This window comes from Pipistrellus kuhlii, unplaced genomic scaffold (assembly GCF_014108245.1).
Source record: "Pipistrellus kuhlii isolate mPipKuh1 unplaced genomic scaffold, mPipKuh1.p scaffold_m20_p_6, whole genome shotgun sequence".
NCBI classification, from domain to species: domain Eukaryota; kingdom Metazoa; phylum Chordata; class Mammalia; order Chiroptera; family Vespertilionidae; genus Pipistrellus; species Pipistrellus kuhlii.
Window position 1 is genome coordinate 21,322,534 of NW_023425562.1, and position 18,485 is coordinate 21,341,018.

An 18,485-nucleotide genomic window follows, 5' to 3' on the forward strand; every position below is an offset into this window, starting at 1 on the left:
AGAGAGAGAATCCTGCCTGGTCTGCTTCAAAGGGAGGCTTATCCTCAAAAGGGAGGCGTTTTGAGTCCTGGTTTCTTAAACTCTACCTTCACCTCTGACTGAGGACCCCTGGACTTTGAAGAAACTCTTTGCTCTTGTAAGTAGAACTTCATTTCCCACCCCCGGGAGAAGCAGAGCTTGCAGGCAGAGCTCTCCGGAGAGCTTGCGTTGGTTGGTCACAAAGTGTCTGTTTTTATATTATGATATATTATTGCTCTGAAAGTTATGGCTTTGTCTGAAACTGCTTAGGACTAGAGAGTCTGAGCCTCAGGTCTCACGGATGGGCTCCATTCAAATGCTGTTTTACTTTTTACCCAAGAATTTCGGCAGAGTACCTAGAGCTTTAAAAGCAGCTTTTTGCGTCAAATATAGGTGAAGAAACCCCCCCTTAGAAATTGGGGTTTGTAAAACTTGTATGTATTTTTTTCTGATTACAAAGATAGTACAAAATTTTTTAGACAGTCCAGAGAGAAATGTCTCTCAAAGTGAAAATTTCCTGCAATATTTTCCTCATATAGTGGAGACTTACCCTTAGATATAAGATTGATATTTTAAATTTAAGATACAGGTCTGATTAGACTTTGTGAAGTTATCTCACCGCATGTACCCCAGTGCTGCCGGCTGCTTGGGGACTCCAAGATGGGAAGAAGCTTTGGAACGCTAACTGTGGCTTTGTGGTCTCTTTATTGCTTCCTTTTAGAAATTTGCTGTTTATGCCCTGGAAAAGAAACAGAATTTGTAAGCCCATGGGGCATTTTATTTGTCGGGTCTGTTGTCAGGATTTTAATCTTAAACCCCAAGGGTGCTGAGTGGAGGGTTCTCAAATGGCTGGTAGCTGCTGTGTGTCACCTCCCCACCTCCCCACCTCCCCGCTCACAAGTAAAAGTCGCTGAAGAATCACAGTTAAGGAGAAAACAAAAGGCCTCCATATATTAGAAGGCCACCCAAGGGGACTGTGTGACCCTGGGCAAGTGTGTCCAGGCTTCAGCGCCCTCATTTGTATGGCGATGAGGGGGCGAATCTAGTTGATTGCTGTGATCCCAAATTCAGCGTGAAATGAGCCATCAATATTTCTTTCCCCTTGAGGACAGCCCTTAGGGCTTGAGGAGCAAAGTGCCCTTGGTGTTCCGTATCCCAGAGTGCCTCACACTGGTGCCTCTAGGAGAGTTAAAAAGAAGACACAAAACAGGCAACATTAACTTATTTCTGAATTTGCATGGTTTTGTCAGGTTTAGTGTTCCTGAAGAAAGAGAAAGTTTCCGTTTGCGGATGCGTGCGCATGCTCACACACAGTGGGGGGTTAGGGGGGAGGGAATTACCATGATTGAGCAACCCCTAAGTGTTATGCTCATCCCTCCATAGCCTGAGGCGGTCAGATCATTCCCTGACTGCTGACCGAGGGTGTCTCCGCTCTGTGTTCCCATATTATCCTGAGCTCTTTCCAAGTGTTTACCTGAACTGTGCCCACAGAATTACTGGCATAACTTCTGGCCATTCTGTTTCTGCTAGACCGTATGCACCCTCTCTCTAGGTTAAAGAAGAGACACTCATCTACCTCTGCAACCCTCTGCCTGGCGGAGAGCCTGGCACATAGGTACAGAGGAGACACAGCGACCGAATTTTAACTTAAAAGCCCATGGTTCTAGGTCCTGGGTTGGCAAAAGAGAAGGAGGAAGGGGAGGGAGTTCCCTTTATTTGCTCCCTTCCCCTTTATTTCACCTTGACACAGCCTCCATCGTTGCTGGGGCGAGATAGTGGAAGCAAAGCCCAAAGACAAGCAAAGGGAGATGTCAGGTCTTGGGTAGTGAGTCTCCAAGGTTCTAGGTGTTGGTGATGTAAGGGATTTTTATGTTCAAGGCCATCATAGACCCTGACCCTCAGGAAGGTGTGCATGAATTAAGATCTGGGTTTCCAGTAGGATTCTCAAAGCCCCTCAGTCCCGGAAAGTGGACTGTTGCTGCCATGGAACTCCCCAGGGGCATAGGCAGTGGGAAGGCCAGGACCTCCCTCCACCTCCCTCCATCCCCCCAGGATCTCAGTGGCTGTGTCTCCTTTGAGTAATTTAAAAAGCAATCTCTCCTCCTACGGAGGTGATGAGGAGATAGTATCTGGAAGTAAGTGCCCACGTGGTCCTTGTGGTTCCTGCCTGGGGTGGGGTGGGGTGGGGGATGGAAGTGTGGTGGAATGCCTCACGCCCCCGCTCCAGGCCTTCCGGATGATGTGTGTCAGCCACAGGTTTTCAGTGCTCATCTTCACATAGTCCACCTGCCTCACAGCACGTTTAGGGCCTCTCAGGAGAGGAGGTACGTTGTGGAAGAGACTGTTATGTCCCAAGTTCTTGCTTGGCTTTTATATCTCCCTGAAACACATGTCACACACAGGGCTGGGCATCTTGCAAACAGGGTGGGGCACAAGTAGGTTTACAGTTGTTCATATGGAAAATAATACAATCTTTTCTATTAAAAGAGAAAAGGTGGGAGAGAGGGAGAGAAACATCTATTTGTTGTTCCACATATTCACACACATTGTTTATTATTGTGTGTGCCCTGGTCTAGGATTGAACCCGAAACCTTGGGGTATCGGGAGGATGCCCTAACCAAACTGAGCTACCTGGCCGGGGCTGCAACAATCTATTCTAATAATAGAGGAGTATGCAAGCTGTCCGGGCGCCATCACGTTACTATCGTTCAGCAGGCTGTGCCCCTGCCCCCTGCTCAGGCAGCTGCGAAGCCAGGGTAGGTATGCTAGGATGTGATAAGAGGGGATAAAAAAGGCAGGCCTGCATGCAGACAGGCCGAGAGGAGAAACAGAAATGCAGAAAGGGAACAAGAAAAAGACACAGGAATGGAAAAGGGAAGGAAATGTGACTGTACGTGGAAGGGGATGGCGACCCCAGGCGGGGTGGGGGTTGGGGGGAGTGGAGCAGCTGCACCCAGTGAGGGGTGGGGCGCAGGTGGCACAGTGTGGGGAGCCCCACTCACATGGACGAGGGCGGTGGCCCCTGGCAAGGGCCATTGGGACGGAGGGGTGGACGGTCCGAGGCCTTCCAGGTGGAGGCACTCCTGCTCCGAGGCAGCAGCGCCCGGGAGTGGGCCGACCACCCTCGCTGGGCCAGGCGCCTGCTACACTGGGGGGGGAGGTGCAGCTCAGCTGGGGCGAAGTCGGACACTAAGGAGGGTACCGCTTTCGTCCCCGAGGGCCGGACCCTAAAGACAGTGGCCAGGGTTGGGTTGGTGGTGTGTTAGTGTACCTTGTTGACTAGAAGTTGGGGCGTAGGTAGGGAATGGGAGGAGGATGGCAGCAGGGAGGCTGGGGAAGTGGGGTGGTGAAGGCCTGGGGGTTAACGCCCCCCAAATGGAAGCTTTAACATCAAAGTGCGCTCCCTCCGGTGAGGCTGGAAGCAGGTCCCAGAGAGGAAAGGGGAAGGTTTAGAAGAGGGACCAGTGAACATGGCCCAGGGTGGAATGGGGGTTAATAATAGGGAAGGAGGGAGGGAGAGGCAGGGTTCAGGCTCACAAGGGAAAGGCGAATGGGGTGGGGAGTTGGGAGGAGTAAGAAGGAGACAGACAAGGGAATGAAGGGAGAGGAGGGAGGAGGGAGAGGGAGAGGAGCCGTGGGAGGTTCAAAGGGAGGGAAAGAAAGCAGGAAAGAGAAGGATGTTAAAATGCAGTGAGGCCAGGAAAATAGTTAAATAAAAAGAAGAAACAGAATGTGAGAGTGAGGGGAGTTTAAAGGAGGAGTTAGTAAGAAAATTAAGTACAGGGTGATTTTTTTAAATTATAGTCGGACATCCCCTGAGGGCTCTCACACACCTCTCCCTCCCTACCCCCCCCCCCCCCCGCACAAACTTCGTGCACTGAGCCTCTAGTTAATAAATAATAACACAAGAATAAACTGTGGTTCACACATTAAGAACTGAAAATCTACTTTGCCCCACCCTGTATTTCGATTTATTTCAATCTTCACAGCAACGATGTGAAGCAGAGCATATTTTCTCTTTACACGTAAAAGAGTCACTTGCCCTGGACCTCTCGGCTAACAGGTAATAGCTGCATTTCCTCATGAGAGCTGCCTCTCCGGAGGCCTGAGTTCCCACAACACTGACTGACTTTCCCGTATCGCCTTCCGAGTCTCCGCTTCTCCATTATGAAATGAAGTGTGAGGCAGAGTACGTCGGCTGAAGCAGAGTGGTTTGGGTTTTGATTTTCGTTTGAATTTGAATGTGTTTAGGTGGGTGTGTTCTCCCCTTTATTCCCAGCTGTGCCATTCCCTTGCCCAGTCTGTTGCACTCTCTGGTCTTCTGCCTTTTCCACCCCTGGACTGGTTGGTTTCCACAGTTCCTGTCGCTTTAGACAATTTCTGGTTCAATGAAAACTGGTGAGGGTAGCCGTAAGAGCCCTATCGTCACCCCCTCCTCACTGAGACATCTTAACCTCCCCTCACAGAGCCTGCTTCTCTTCTGCAAAGTGGGGGTCACCATAACCTGTCTCAAAGGGTACCCTGAGGATGAAATAGGATAGAGCTGGTGTGAACCTAATTGGTACACAGATACATGCTCGGGATTGGCTGCTTTATGGTTTCCAGAGAGAGCGTGTTAGCCACTGCATACAGGCACCTGTCGCCTCTGTCATAGTGTGGCATTTGTCTGAGGAATTTGAAGTCATCTTCGACCTCAACATTGAACCCCCTGTGATGGGCCTTGGGCCGCCTCTTTGGCTTTTCAAACTGAACCTCAGCACTACTTCCTGTCCCCCAGTCAGGTGCTGAGCCGAACGCAGAAGTGGGTGCTGTCCTAGGACCAGGCGACCTGGCCCAGCCTCTGAAGGAAGAAGCTGGTGGCAGGTGTTACTGTCGGAGTGTGACAGAAGCCAAGCTGCTCAGTTAATTCTGCTGTTTTGGCGAGGGGCCAGAGGTGATTCCTGAGTGGAGACAGTCATGGAAAATCTAAAGTTCTTGGAAACAAGTCACTAATCATGACTCAAAGCTGAGCTCACCGCCTCCTGGAAGTCGCACACGTCTTAGGAAAACTTGGAATGTCGCTGCTCCTTCAGAGAGTGGTTTCTTTGGAAGCTGCAGTCAGCTGGGACGCGGAATGATTCCCAGTTGCACATCTAAGTGCATCTGCTCTTACCGGAGGAAGCCAGCATTTCTCACTTTATTTGAAAGGAGACTCTTTAATTTTCCAAGGTCGGAAGTAGCAAAGCTCTTAGAGAGGGGCCTAGAAGGGTTGCCGAAGAACTCACTAGTCTAGGGATTTAAATTTCCTGCCCTTGCCTTCCGTTGGCTCTTTCAAAAAACACCAGCCAATCTCCCTTTGCCTTCCTCTCCCGCTTTTAGTTACCACCCCTGGGTTCAGGGGAAGGGCAGCTCTATAGGTTGACTGGAGCATTCCGCCTCTGTTGCTCACATCCTGACCATCTGGTTTATTTCCTCCTTACCTACCATCTTCCTTCCCAGCGGCCATTATCCCACCATCTAACTCCTCATCATTGTGTTCAGAACTTTATAGATGTGGTCTCTGACGTTCAATAAACTGTACTGGGGGCCAGCTAGTACTAAGCACGGGGCCAGCGCAACAGGCTGATTAGGAGACAGCCTCTGTTCTCATGGAGGTCTTAGTGCTTCAGGGAGTACGGGCAGGTGAACGAGTCATTGCAGGATGGAGGTCCTGGCCTTGAGCTGGGCTGATTTCTCCCAAGCTTTCCCTCCATTTCCTGACTCTCCGAGCTTTGTCAGCATTGCATGAGGGAGAAATGAAAGCTGAAGCTTTTATACCTTCCTGTCCCACAAGGCTTCAGACAAAGAAAGACAGTATTCACAAAATGCAGGCCTCTTCCCCGCCTCCCCCTCGCCCCCCAAACTCATTGAGAACCCTAAATCTGCAGTCCAAGTTCAGCGAGGAAACACAGGGGTGGTGATTTTGTAGTCTAAAATCACCAATGGATTTTCTTTTGGTTCCTTTTTATAGCATTTATTGTGTGGGTTTGCTTTTTCAGATTACAAAATTAGAACCTGTTCATGGAAGGAAAGCTTGACAGTCCAAAAAACATACCTACATCATTACCCACTGATTTCACCTCTCTGATTTTTTGTGTTTTTTGTCTTGTTTTGTTTTGTTTTGTTAATCCTCACCTGAGGATATTTCTTCCTTTGCTTTTCAGAGAATGTGGAAGGGAGTTGGGGGGAGGAGGGGTGTGGGGTGTGTGAGAGAGACACATTGACTGGTTGCCTCTCAGCAGCTCTGCAAGTTATGTCACAAGTTATGTAGTGCCTTTGTCTGGGAATTGAACCCTTCTTCCATGCGCGGGCTGATGATGTCACCACTTGGCAGCACCGGCCAGGGCTCTCTTCTCTGATTTTTTAATACGGTGCTGTTAGGTCAAAGGAGATGAACTTTTTTTTTAGATTTCTAATACAAATTTCCAGTTTGGCACCAGAAAGCTTCTACCTATATAAGCTTCCATTAGCATGCTTTTCCCTCCCCTCCTCTCACCCACACACTACCACTATATATCAAAATTGAAATTAATTTTAATTTCTTCCTGGGCAGAGTCTGTTTGCCGGTCTCGAAGGTGATCATGTTTTCCAAACCTTTGGGTTGGAGGAACTAATGTCTTTGGTTCATTAGAGGTTGCAGCCTTCGTGTGTATTTTCCTGTATATGCATGAACTCATTCACCTTTGTGTTAGGCATTATGCAAGGTGCTCTGGGGAATACCTATGTAAGTAAGACTTATAAGTAGCTCAGAGGCCAATAGGTAAAGAAGTCTTGGATATCTCTTAACACATGATTACTAGAGGCCCGGTGCATGAATTTGTGCAACACTGGGATTTCTCGGCCTGGCCTACAGGATTGAGCTGAAACTGGCTCTCTGACATCCCCTGAGGGGTCCTGGGTTGCAAGAGGGCATGAGCCAGGCAGAGGCCCCACCGGTGCACTATTGGGGCCGGAGAGGGACCATGGGAGGGCTCCAGAGCATGTCTGGCCTGTCTCACTCAGTTCGGATCAGTTGGACCCCAGCAGCAAGCTAACCTACCAGTCGAAGCATCTGCCCTCTGGTAGTCAGCGCAAGTCATAGTGAGCTGTTGAGTGGCCTTACCATATCATTAGCATATTATGCTTTGATTGGTTGAATGGACAACTGGACACTTAGCATATTAAGCAGGTTGTCCCTCCCCCAAGAGAGGGACAGTGCTGTGCCTGCGAAGGTAGAGGGATGGTAGCTTCTTTCTGGGCCAGCAGTTCTTTGAGTCCCCTTTCTAATCACGGTCCCTTGTGGCATCACAGCAATGATATTCCAGTTCTGGATGGTGAACAGCAAGCAAATGCAATGCAGGTCTGACCTTCTTTGGCTTGTCCTGAGCAAACTGCAGTGACTCACAGCTGCTGACTGCTAGCATGGCGAGGCATCTTCACTATCCTCCTTCTCTGGACTGTTTCTCCTTTGTCTCCTCAGAGTGTTGCTTGGGGCCACCGCCATCTGTGGCTGGAGTAGTCTGGTTAGTTGCTCTTGGATCCATTGTTGCCGGAATCCATATGGGCTGGAGGAGTTTTCTAGAAATATATAAGCATATTCTCGACCAAAGGTTAATAAAGGCATCCTTTCTATAAACTAGTCTCAGGATCCTTTTCATTCTGCCATTGAATGAAATTTTCCTTTGGCTTATTCTGATACCTGTGTAATTTCATGGGTGTCCTGCCATCAGCATTACAAGTGAAAAAAATTTAAAGTAAAACATTTTAAGTAATTAAAGTTTGATGTAATTTACTTACAGGAGATTAATCCACTATACCCCCTTTTTTTGTTTTAAATATTATTAAGAGGCTTTTGGAAATCTTGTAATGCAGCCTTGATAGCTTTAAATTCCTTTTTTTTTTTTTTCCCCACAGAAATATGACTGTTTTGGATTCATTATAAGCAGCTTTATTATTAGATAAATCATAAGTAAAAAAATTAGTTAATGTTTCAGGAATAGTTTCTTGCTTAGTAAAACTAAGTTCCCCTGAATATTTGTTCTAACTTGCCAATTTAAATTAGTCTGAAATAAGGCTTATTTTCTAACTTCATTTGTGCTTGGGTGTTGATAGTCAATGACACTAATTAAATTTTTGCTATTAGTCTTACATAAGCTTTGTTTAGAGAGGTAAAAAGCAAATTATTTTTCTTTTTGAGGCCTACATTGACTTTTAACTAAGATTTTCTAGGCACTTGAATGAAATATCCTTTCATTTTCTCCCAGAGTAATTTCTAGGCCACATTTAGAGAGTTCTCTTAAAAGTCTTTTTCTTTCTTTTACATCAAGCAACCTACATAGTTACTTTTTAGATGCTGACCAATACTGTGATTGCCTACATACTAAGTGACTCTCTTTGTATTTATGGTGACTACTAAGGATTAGATTGCCTAAATAATAACCTTCAGTTTACCCTGTAAATATTAGTGGAAGAGATTAAAATTTTTTTCAATTTCTTCTCTTTATTAAGCTTAAAATTTACTTTTAAACAGTATTCCTTTTCACCAGTGCCCATTTGTATACACAGAAGGATCATGGGAGGTCTCATAACTTTCAGAGGACTGGCGGTATGCAAATTTTCTATGTTGGCCTTTGTTAAAGCCAATTACTTACAAAAACATTGGTTTCTCATATAACTGAGTTTATATGAGACCTAGATTATATTTTAAAAAGCTAATTTATTAAGCAATTAAAGTAGGCATCTTTATTGAAAAAGCAAACTTAGACATTTGACTTATGAAGTATAAATGCAGTCCAATCCCCCCAACCTGTTTAAAAAGAAGGCTACTATGGCTTTTTGTCTTTAAAAATAATTATTTTCTTTTAATTTTGCTGCTGAGCCTCAATCTGGTTTGGCTCAGTGGATAGAGCGTCAGCCTACCGACTCACAGGTCCCAAGTTCGATTCTGGCCAAGAACATGTACCTTGGTTTCGGGCACATACCCAGTGGGGAGTGTGCAGGAAGCAGCTGATGGATGTTTCTCTCTCCTTGATGTTTCTGACTCTCTATCCCTCTCCCTTCCTCTCTGTAAAAAATCAATAAAATATATAAAAAATAAAAAAATAAATTTTGCTTCTGAATTATCTGATTCTGCTTAAGAAACATTCAACAATCCTTCCTTGCCCCCCCTTACAGGTTGAAATCTTTATAACATTTAAAATATATGTATATAAATAAAATATGGTTATTAATTTTTATTTAATAAAGCTTTCCATGTGATTTCAAGTATATCAGCTTGGCCTAATTTAGTTTAAAAATGTTTTTTAAAGAAGAGAGAATAAACTTTTTAATTACCCAGGGCCCTTGGAATGTCCCAAAATTAAAGTCTTGAAATTTAACTTGGAAAGATTATTATATATATAAATATATATATATATATATATATATATATATATATATATATATATATATATATATATTACAAAAAGTACATAATATAATATTTAGGTCTTTGACCTATTATGACCTAAAATAATATTAGGTACTTTTTGTAATAATTCTAAACTATATCAATTAAATTTAAACTGGTTTTTATATTAAAAATTTGGTTGCGACCATAGAATTAATCCTCTTTCTTTAATTAGGCCTAAGTTGAAATTTTACCACATGGACTATAATATATTTTGAATTACTAATTTTTCTGGAGAAAATACAAGAATTATTTTCTCAAAAATAAATTTTTATACTTTCACATTTTGTTATCACAACAATATAATTTCTCCCAACTTAATTTGAACTTTAAACTCTTAGAAGCCTTAAATTTTAGCTGGCTAGTTAAATTTTTATTACTTTTCAGATTAGTAATAATTCACATTTTAAAAAATACAAGACATGTTTAGCCCTAACCAGTTTGGCTCAGTGGATAGAGCTTTGGTCTGTAGACTCAAGGGTCCCAGGTTCGAGGGATTGACATTTTTTAATAATTAGCCTTTTCTATTCAGAAGCATGCTAGCTAGTTTGGAATATATTCATCCTGTTTGTATATTTTGTGATTTTACCTTTAAAATTTCAATAGGCATCATGAATATTTGTCTAAAGTAAAACAGTATTTCTGTGTTTGTTGTGTATAATCAGGAACCTTAAAAAGTTTTAATTCTAAAATTTTTTTTTTAATTCTGCTCTTCCATCTACAATGTTATTCCTATAAAATATGTAATACTGTCAAATATTGTTGAATTTCTTTTTATCTCATTAGCTGCATTTTACTTAATCAGTACTTCTTTAAATTTACCAATACAATTACTAATTTCTTTGCTCACTATTGATTCTAAAATCACATTTGTTTTGTGTTCAGTTTCTTTCTGTTAGAGAATGTTCTTGAGTCTCTGAATGGTAAACTTGCTCATTCTTTATCTAGAAATTTCTTTTTCCCTCACCCTTGCTATTTTTAAGTTGTAGATAGACCATATGTATAATGATCATGAAAGTTGTGCATGCCTCTTTAAAAGTTTTCAATCAAAACAGAAATTGTTCATGTAAAAAGTGAATGTCTTTCATTCCTTCCCCCCCAGTTTCTGAGTCTAAGAGAAACTACCGTTTATAGTTTGCAGTTCATTTTTTCTATGTAGATACAAAAAAAGTATATATACACTTTTTTAAAGCATAGTCATGTTCATACTTTAAAAGAGTGATAATATAGCCCATCTTATACTACTTTTTAACAACACAGCATGCACATCTCTCCGTTGTCAGTACAACAAAATCTCCCTCGCTCTTTGTAATGGCTTTATAGTTTCTCATTGTATTGATACACCATAATTTAACTCTTTTCTTATTAACATTTAAGTTTCTTCCTCTTTTTTTCTTTTTCTTTTTTCTTTTCCACATTGTTTTGCTGCACATATTTTTATTCATGTGACTCTATCTATAGTATAAATTCCCAGGTGTTTGATCCAAAGGATGTGCATATTTCACATGTTGTTAGATATTGTTCACCTGTCTTCCCAGAAGATTCTTTCAGTGTACAACCCTGGAGTATGACGGGCTCTAATTACTATTTTTTTCTTCTGGTTCCTTAGAATTTCCACACTGATTTGTCAACAGTGGAAAATCTGAAGAGATGCGAGCAGGAAAAAGAGACTAAACCAGGTGGGTAGTCACATTGTCCACACCACTCCGCTGTGGCATCACGAGTGTTCGCCTAAAAACCTTCATTTCTGTTTGAAGAAAGACAAGACGGAGGCTCCACATGAAATTAGTCAGGAATTTTGGCCCCATGAAGAAACGGCAGGATGACCCTTTTCAAAAGTTATATGACATCACACTGCAATTTCACAGTCATGATTCCATTTACAGACAGTTTCTTTATAGCATCAGGAAGAGAAATTGCCTCTGATGGCTTAAAGAGAATGGCTTCTTTAGCCATCTGCTTGAGCAGATGGAATCATACACAGGAGTTTTTACAAATATGGGTATGATGTCAACTTTCCCGTCTACCAGTTGTTTGCTATAAAGCTATTTTCACAAAGACGAGGGCACACTGTGGTAATTTTAATGCTGTGATAGAGGAACAAATGCAAGCAAAACCCAGCCCAAAGAAACGAGCACTGCCCACTGGACTGTTGGAGAGATGGCTCAAGGGCCCTCTAGTTGAAAGAAAAATGCAATTCATAGAACATGAGTGGCCTGGAGGTATGGCCACCTTGAGTGAGTGTTTATATTGTTATGGCATCTAAACATTTCTAGCATAAGTTAATAGTTTTTACCGGCTTGTGACTCATGCTGCATCCACCTCCCTACGCCCCTACTTGCCCACCCCCTTTCAGTGCCATCTCCTTGCAGTTAGGGTAGAGTCTCCAGCCTTTGTTTCTCTGTTCAAGTCCTGATAATCCCGGGAGTTTGGGGAATTTCCAGCTCCTTTGAATTCCCCCTCTTGGCCTAGCTGTCCTCCCACACCCCTCCCAGGAGTCCCCTTCTCCAGTGGGCAGTTGCCCTGGACCTGGAACTCCCCAGCAAGTTCTCAGCAGGGCTTCTGGGCCTTGCCATGCAGTAGCTGCCCAAACCGCCAGGCTTGCGTCCTGTTCTGACTCAGTGCCCCTGGGAATCCCCTGGATGCAGATGTTTGTAGTAATTAGGATGTGGCAATCTGTTCCTAGGACTGTTTATCTGGCCAGGGCCAGATTAAGAGGGCAGGCCTGCAAAGGGCCTTCGGTTTCAGCTGCTGTGGGAACGTCGGAGGCTAGAGCCACCGAACCTTGAGAGTGCTTGGGTTGTAGGGAATTTAGAGCTGGGATTTTTTAACCAGAGCTTTATGGTTGGCTTCTGGGACTTCGGAGCCCCCTGTTACTGTGGATACAACTTTGTGCACACGCACGCACGCACGCACACGCACAGACATACACACACACACACCCTTTTCTGAGCAGAATGTTCATTGCTTTCCTCAGATTCTCGGGTGTGTCTGTGACCTCTGAATTTTTAGGACCATTGGTCTAGAGAGAGCATAAGGTGTCGTGGGCCACTGTGTACCCTTGGCACCAGCCTGTCAGATACCAGAGTCATGTGAGATCTTACCAGGCCTTTAGATTTTTCTCTTTAGAGTGAACTGGGACAAATTACTTAGTATTACTAAAACTCAGAGCCATCCCATGGTGTTCCAAAGTCCAGTCATGAGATTGTACCCCCTACCCCTGTTAATATAGTGAACATATTATGTGGATTTTCAGGTTTGGGGTCCATAGCTCACAAGGCAGCAATACTGACAACATCAAGAACAGTATTGATACCTAAAATTCAATCTGGGTTACCATTTCCAAGGACAGAATTAAATGCTTTATACACATTATCTTATGTAATCCTCACAGCACTCCATTGAGATTGGTTCTGTTATTTTACATAGGGAGAAACTGAGGCACAGAGAGATCTAGTAATTTTGCAGAGATCACACAGTAAATAAGTGATCACACTTACCTCAGTGATACATCACCAGAGCACATGAACTTAGCCACCAAGCTTAAACTAAAACTAAAAGGCATTTTAGAAGAAAATAAATAAGCAAAAAAAACAAGGGGCTGTTTAGTGTAGAACAAACAGCTCTGTATATTATAATACTGAAAGCATTGCTGTGTTATACTAGATTTTAATAAATGCTTTAGGAAGCATTTATTAGGTCTGTGCAGCAAGCACTGTGGTAGGTGCTGAGTAAATCACTCTGAAAGTCCGTCTTCCCCATTGTTATAGTACTAGAAGTCTGGTGCACAAAATTTGTGCACAGGTGCTGTCCCTAGGCCTGGCCGGTGATAAAAGCGTGAGCATCTGGCGTGGAAGGGCAGGTCCCAGCTGACCTCTGGGCCCTGGACAGCACCTGGCCCCCCAGGTCTCCACATACCCCCCTCCGCCTGAGTCACGGTGCTCAATTCCCCATGCAGAGATGCGGTAAGCACAGCTGGACGCCATGGGCTGGGGCACAGTGTTGGCCTCTGGGCTGCCCTGTGGCGTTGCATGGAAGCCCGGTGAGCAGCCGGCTCTCTCCCAGCGGGCCTTGCACACCGGCTCCTGGGTGAACCCACAGGGAGCCCAACTGGCTCCTGTGATCCCCGCGGCTGTGGCCTGGCTCACCCGAAGACACCATGTGGGTGTGGGGTGGGCTTCTCGCTGGCACCCGGCACCTGAGCCCTGGCATCCCAGTGAGTTTGGTGGACACCCAGCATTCTCACCACACCTCCATCTGTCACCCCGCCCCCAGGTAGCAGGCCTCGGGTAGCCGGCGAGAGGTCACAGCATGTTGCTGATGCCCACCATGTTCTGTGCCCTCCCCCCGTGGTGGTCAGCGTACGTCATGGCGAGCGGTCAAATTCCCGGTCTCCAGTTGAACTCCCGGTTGAACGACCGCCCAAGGGAACAATTTACACATTAGGTTTTTATTATATAGGATGTGACCTTCTTTGACCCAGGTGGGGATGGCCATTTGAGCTGAGAAAAGCCAGAGAGGCAGGGAGTTTGATAACAGAACAGCTCTCTGATGGGGATGAGACAGATGCTGTATTATCCACAGCAGGGCAGAGCCATCACCAGAATGTGCCATCCTAAAGAATGTGCACTGAACCAGGAATGAGGAAACGCAGATTCAAGTCCTGATTCAGTCACTGGGAGAACCTTGGGTGACTCATGCCACTTCTCTGAGCCGAGGGCTCTCTATTGGGAGGGCACAATAATGCGGTGCCTCTAACAACACCGTCAGTGTGATTGAGGGAAAGAGGCATACTTGAAGAACTGAAGGAATGACTGCAGTAATGAAGGAACGTGCTGTAAATCTCAGCGCTAGAGTCAATTCTAGGCACCTGGAGACAAATGTGAACGAGAACAAAGGAGGAACCTCTCTTTCTTCTCCCAGTCAGTCCCCTCCTGCCACTTTAGCCCCTTTAAGCTCCCCTTTCTCTAGGGGCCCCACATCCCCTGCCTCCCTGAGCCAAAGAGAGGTGCCGCCCTTGGGGCCTTGAACCTAGGAGCCAGCCAGGCTTGGATGTGAATCCAGGGTCCAGCATGTCCTAGTTATGTGTAAAAGGGATTTAATTACAACGGGCTACTGGAAGCATAACTAGATGATATGTAGAAAGCACTTGTTACCACGTCTGATGTATAGTCTATACAACCCCTACATGGCAGCCATTTTTATTTTGTTAATTATCATTGTTTGTTTTTGTCAGGAGCCAGGACTCAGATGGTTATTTTAATCACTGGCTTGAGAGGCTGGATGTTCTTAAGTTCTTGTTTTGTCTGTTTGTTTATTTGTTCATCAATTCGTTCACATGAGTTTATTTATTTGCATCTTCTGTGTGTCGGGAACTGTGCTGGGGATACAGGGACAAACAAGGAGAGCCGGGGTACCTCTTCTTCTTGGAACCAGCTGGGCCCGACCTCAGTACCTGTGTCAGCCTGGCTCGTGGGAGACTGCAGAATACATTTGCTGACTTTTGAGTGAATTACAAGTGCAGTGATTATCAGAAAGGAGAAGTCAAAGTGCTGCAAGTGGCAAAACAAGGAGGTCTTATCTCTTCTGCTGAGTCAGAGAAGAAGGGGTTCAGGCTGAGGGATCTCTGCCCCGGGCCATAGGAGTTACACGGGATACTTGGGCTGGGGGCTGGCAGCCCCATGAGGACTCAGTGCCTGGAGGTGGGGGGTGGAGGGCTGGAATACCGGACCCAGGGTCTGGGAATCTTGTATACAGTGTGTTAATGTGGGCTCCCTGACTACACCAGGAACTTCCCCTCAGGGCACATTGGTGCTTTACCGTTATCATAGCATGGCATCTAGTCCCCAGCCCGGTACACCCTGAGGGATCAGCTAAATGTTGTTGCCTGAATGAATGGGGAATTCATTAGCATTACAGAGACATGCGATCTCTCTTTCTCCACAGTGGGTGAGGGGCATGCTCTCTGTGGTGCTCTGGAGACCTGGACGTACCCTTAGAGGTCTGTTCTCCATTCCTGGGAGCACCTCACTTTCAGTGCCCAGTGGTCTAAAACAGCCGCAGTCATTTATTATCTCTCAGGTTTTCTGTGGGCAGGAATTGGGCATCAGCTTGGCTAGACAGTTCTGGCTGGATCTCATGCTGTCGCAGTTAGACAGGAGCTGGTGCTGTAGCAGCCAGGGGCCAGCTCAGCTGGGGGCTGCTAGCCCCGACTCTTTCTGTGCTTTCTCAGGACTCTCGATGTGGTCCCTTCATGAGGTTAGTTTAGGCTTCCTCACAGCATAGCAGCCTCAGATTTCCTAGATGCAGCTCAGAGCTCCAAAGAGAAGCATCCCAAGAGAGAGCCAGATGGAAGCTGTGTCACCATTTCTAACCTCATCTTGGAAGTCACATGATGTCGCTTCTGTTGCATTCTCTTAGAAGCAAGTCACCAAAGCCAGCTCATTCATAGTCACCTCTTGATAGGGGGAATGTCAGAGAATGAGACATGTATCAGAGCAACCATAGAGATGGCCGTGTACCCCTGCGTTCCACACTCAAACCCCCGAGGCCTGAGAGAAGAACCTCACCAGAGGGGCCAGTTTGGCATGAGCAGAGCTGGGTCAGTTCGTCCTGGACTCTGGCTGGCCTGCTTGGAAATGACCTCAATTTCCCTTCCTGCCCTCCCTCCACACTGGGATGGGAACTGCCAGTGACTGGGCACCAAGTTTGATAGTACGTAAAGTAAACAGCGGGAGACCAGCGAGACCCTGCATGGTCTCCAAGCAATAATTCAGCTGGACCGTCTGCCTCTTTCCAGAGAAGCACAGACTTTCAGGGATTGAAGAGTTTGTGTGTCTGACCCAACCCCCAGGCCTGCCCAAGGTGAAATGTAGCTGCCGGGATGGTAAACGTTGTACAGTTTGTACCTGAAACTAATTTTACTATTGCTGTGATGTTAGATAACAGTCATTAGATGGTGGCAGAATTCAGAGAGTCATCAACCCAACGTCACTAAAAAGATTTAAAGATTTTTACCTCTGGCTGAAAAATCTGAACAGAATTTTGCTTAAGCAAGGGTAAAAATGCACCTGGGTGTGTTTCCGCCCGCATTATCGAATGTTTTGGGGGGACTTCCATTGCTCTCTTCCTCTTCCTTCAGAAATACCTTCTTATGAGGTTGGGGATAGATGAGAACGAAGGGGAGAAAAGGGTCTTTTTAAAAGACCCTCACTATGTAGCAAGTTTGATTAATTCATCTCCATGCCTCCACGCCTAAAAGTACAGGCTCGACCTGTCCAACTGAGTGGGCAGGCTACTTAACATCAGCTTCCTCTTCGGTAGAACACGAGTATTCCTTCCTCCTCTTAGAGTCGCTGCAAAATTAAACGAGATAATGCCTCCAAGATGCTTAGCACAGTCTGGCGCGCAGAAAGGGTTCCATACACGCTGCCTCTGGTTAATCCCAACCACCTTTCAGGGCGGTTGTAACACCCCCAGGAGAGGAGCATGCAGTCGGGTGTCTCTCAGCTGTGGGGTCAGAAGCTGAGGTAACCCCAGTCCTTGCTGTGGCCACTGCACCACGCAAGACACCAGCCAGGCCTTGGCGTACAGTAATGGTGGGCAGAGGGACTCGGGAGCCTTCACGCCCTGCAGGGCCCCGTGTCAGGGCCTGGAGCAGGGAAGTTTGGAACGTTGAGGCCCAGAATCCACTTAGGAGGTTCTGGAACGAGCTGAGTGACAGAGAATGTTCCAGGCAGAGAGAACAGTCTCATGGGGAACCTGAGGTCAAAAAGAGTCAGCTGGTTTGAGGAATTAAACGGGGGCCAGTGTGGTCAGAGCAAAATGGGCCAGAAGAGAGTGGAAATGAGACAGAAGGTCACAGAGGAAGGCAGGGCAGACCCACGCAGAGTTTCAGGGGCTGGTGTAGAGTTTGGGTTTTGCCAGATATGACATAAAAGAAGATCAAAGGTTGAATGAAGCAGAGGAATCACATGACCTGGTGCCTGATCTGAGGCCATCACCCTGGCTGCCTGTGGAGAGAGTAGACCTTGGGTGAAGGCCAGGGGGGAAACGGACTCGACGAGGGTGCTGGTGGGAGATGGTGGAGACCAAGAGGTGCACGTGGAGCGGAGAGGTGGGCAAACTCAGGCTCTGTTTGGGAAGTGGAAGAGACAGGACCTGTGACAGGCAGGTGGGGGAGGAGGAGGAACCCAGGTTTCGGTGTGAGCAGTGTGGACAGATGTGCCTCACAGAGCTGGGGACGCCGGGCGGAGCAGGCTGTGACTTGCCATGTGAAGTCTGAGCTGCTAGTGAGATAGCAGAGGACACGCTAACTGGGCAGTTAGATTCAGGAATCTTGAACTCTTAAAACATGCTGGGGCTATTTGGGGATGTCAACACATGCTATTTAGGGAAAAGTTAAGAACCCCAGGGAGTAAGTAGAGAAGAGGACCCAGGCCTGGTCCCAGGGCCTCTAACACAAAGGTCCCTAATGGAGGAGGCACTGGTGTGGAGGCCAGGAGGATGTGATGTCTGGAAGCCCCTGGAGGACAGAATGGGGGACCCTCCAGCACCTGCTCTCCCCTCACCGAGAGGACCCCCACAACCTGTCCTGGGGCTGTCGGCCTGGCCTCCAGAGGTCAAGGCCCTGCCTGCCTGCCTGCCTGCAAAGGAAACCTCACCAAGGGGCTGCGCTCTGAATGGGCAGTAGGCACTGCCCTGGCAGGATGTCTCTTCTCTGTTGACTCCAGCTGCACGTGGTGAGAACCAGCCGGCCTGCCCTTTGCCAGGTTCTCGGAATGTGCTTGGTTTGGGGCCCTTTTCTGCTCGCCTCAGCGCCCCTCTGGTTCTGGCTGCCCTTCACAGAGAGGCCACCTCCCTTTGAGTTTGAGGAATGCCAGCTCCGTGGGCCCTGGCGTTCCCATCAGCTTGGCACAGACCTTCCCGCAGAGGAACTCTTGAGAGCATTTGCCCCACCCCCAGGCGCCCTCTCCCACGGGACCAAGACCCACTCTGCGCTCTGCGTCCTCCACGAAATGTC

General features: G+C 46.4%; 1 protein-coding gene across 1 annotated transcript in view; it reads left to right on the plus strand.

The window, feature by feature from the left end:
- Positions 1-18,485, plus strand: part of PKIG (cAMP-dependent protein kinase inhibitor gamma) — a 27,757-nt gene continuing 9,272 nt past the window's right edge. Inside the window, exons 1-2 of the mRNA XM_036418832.2 lie at positions 1-136; positions 11,073-11,142. The gene's annotated coding sequence lies outside the window, so the exon portion shown is untranslated. The remainder of the gene's footprint in view (positions 137-11,072; positions 11,143-18,485) is intronic.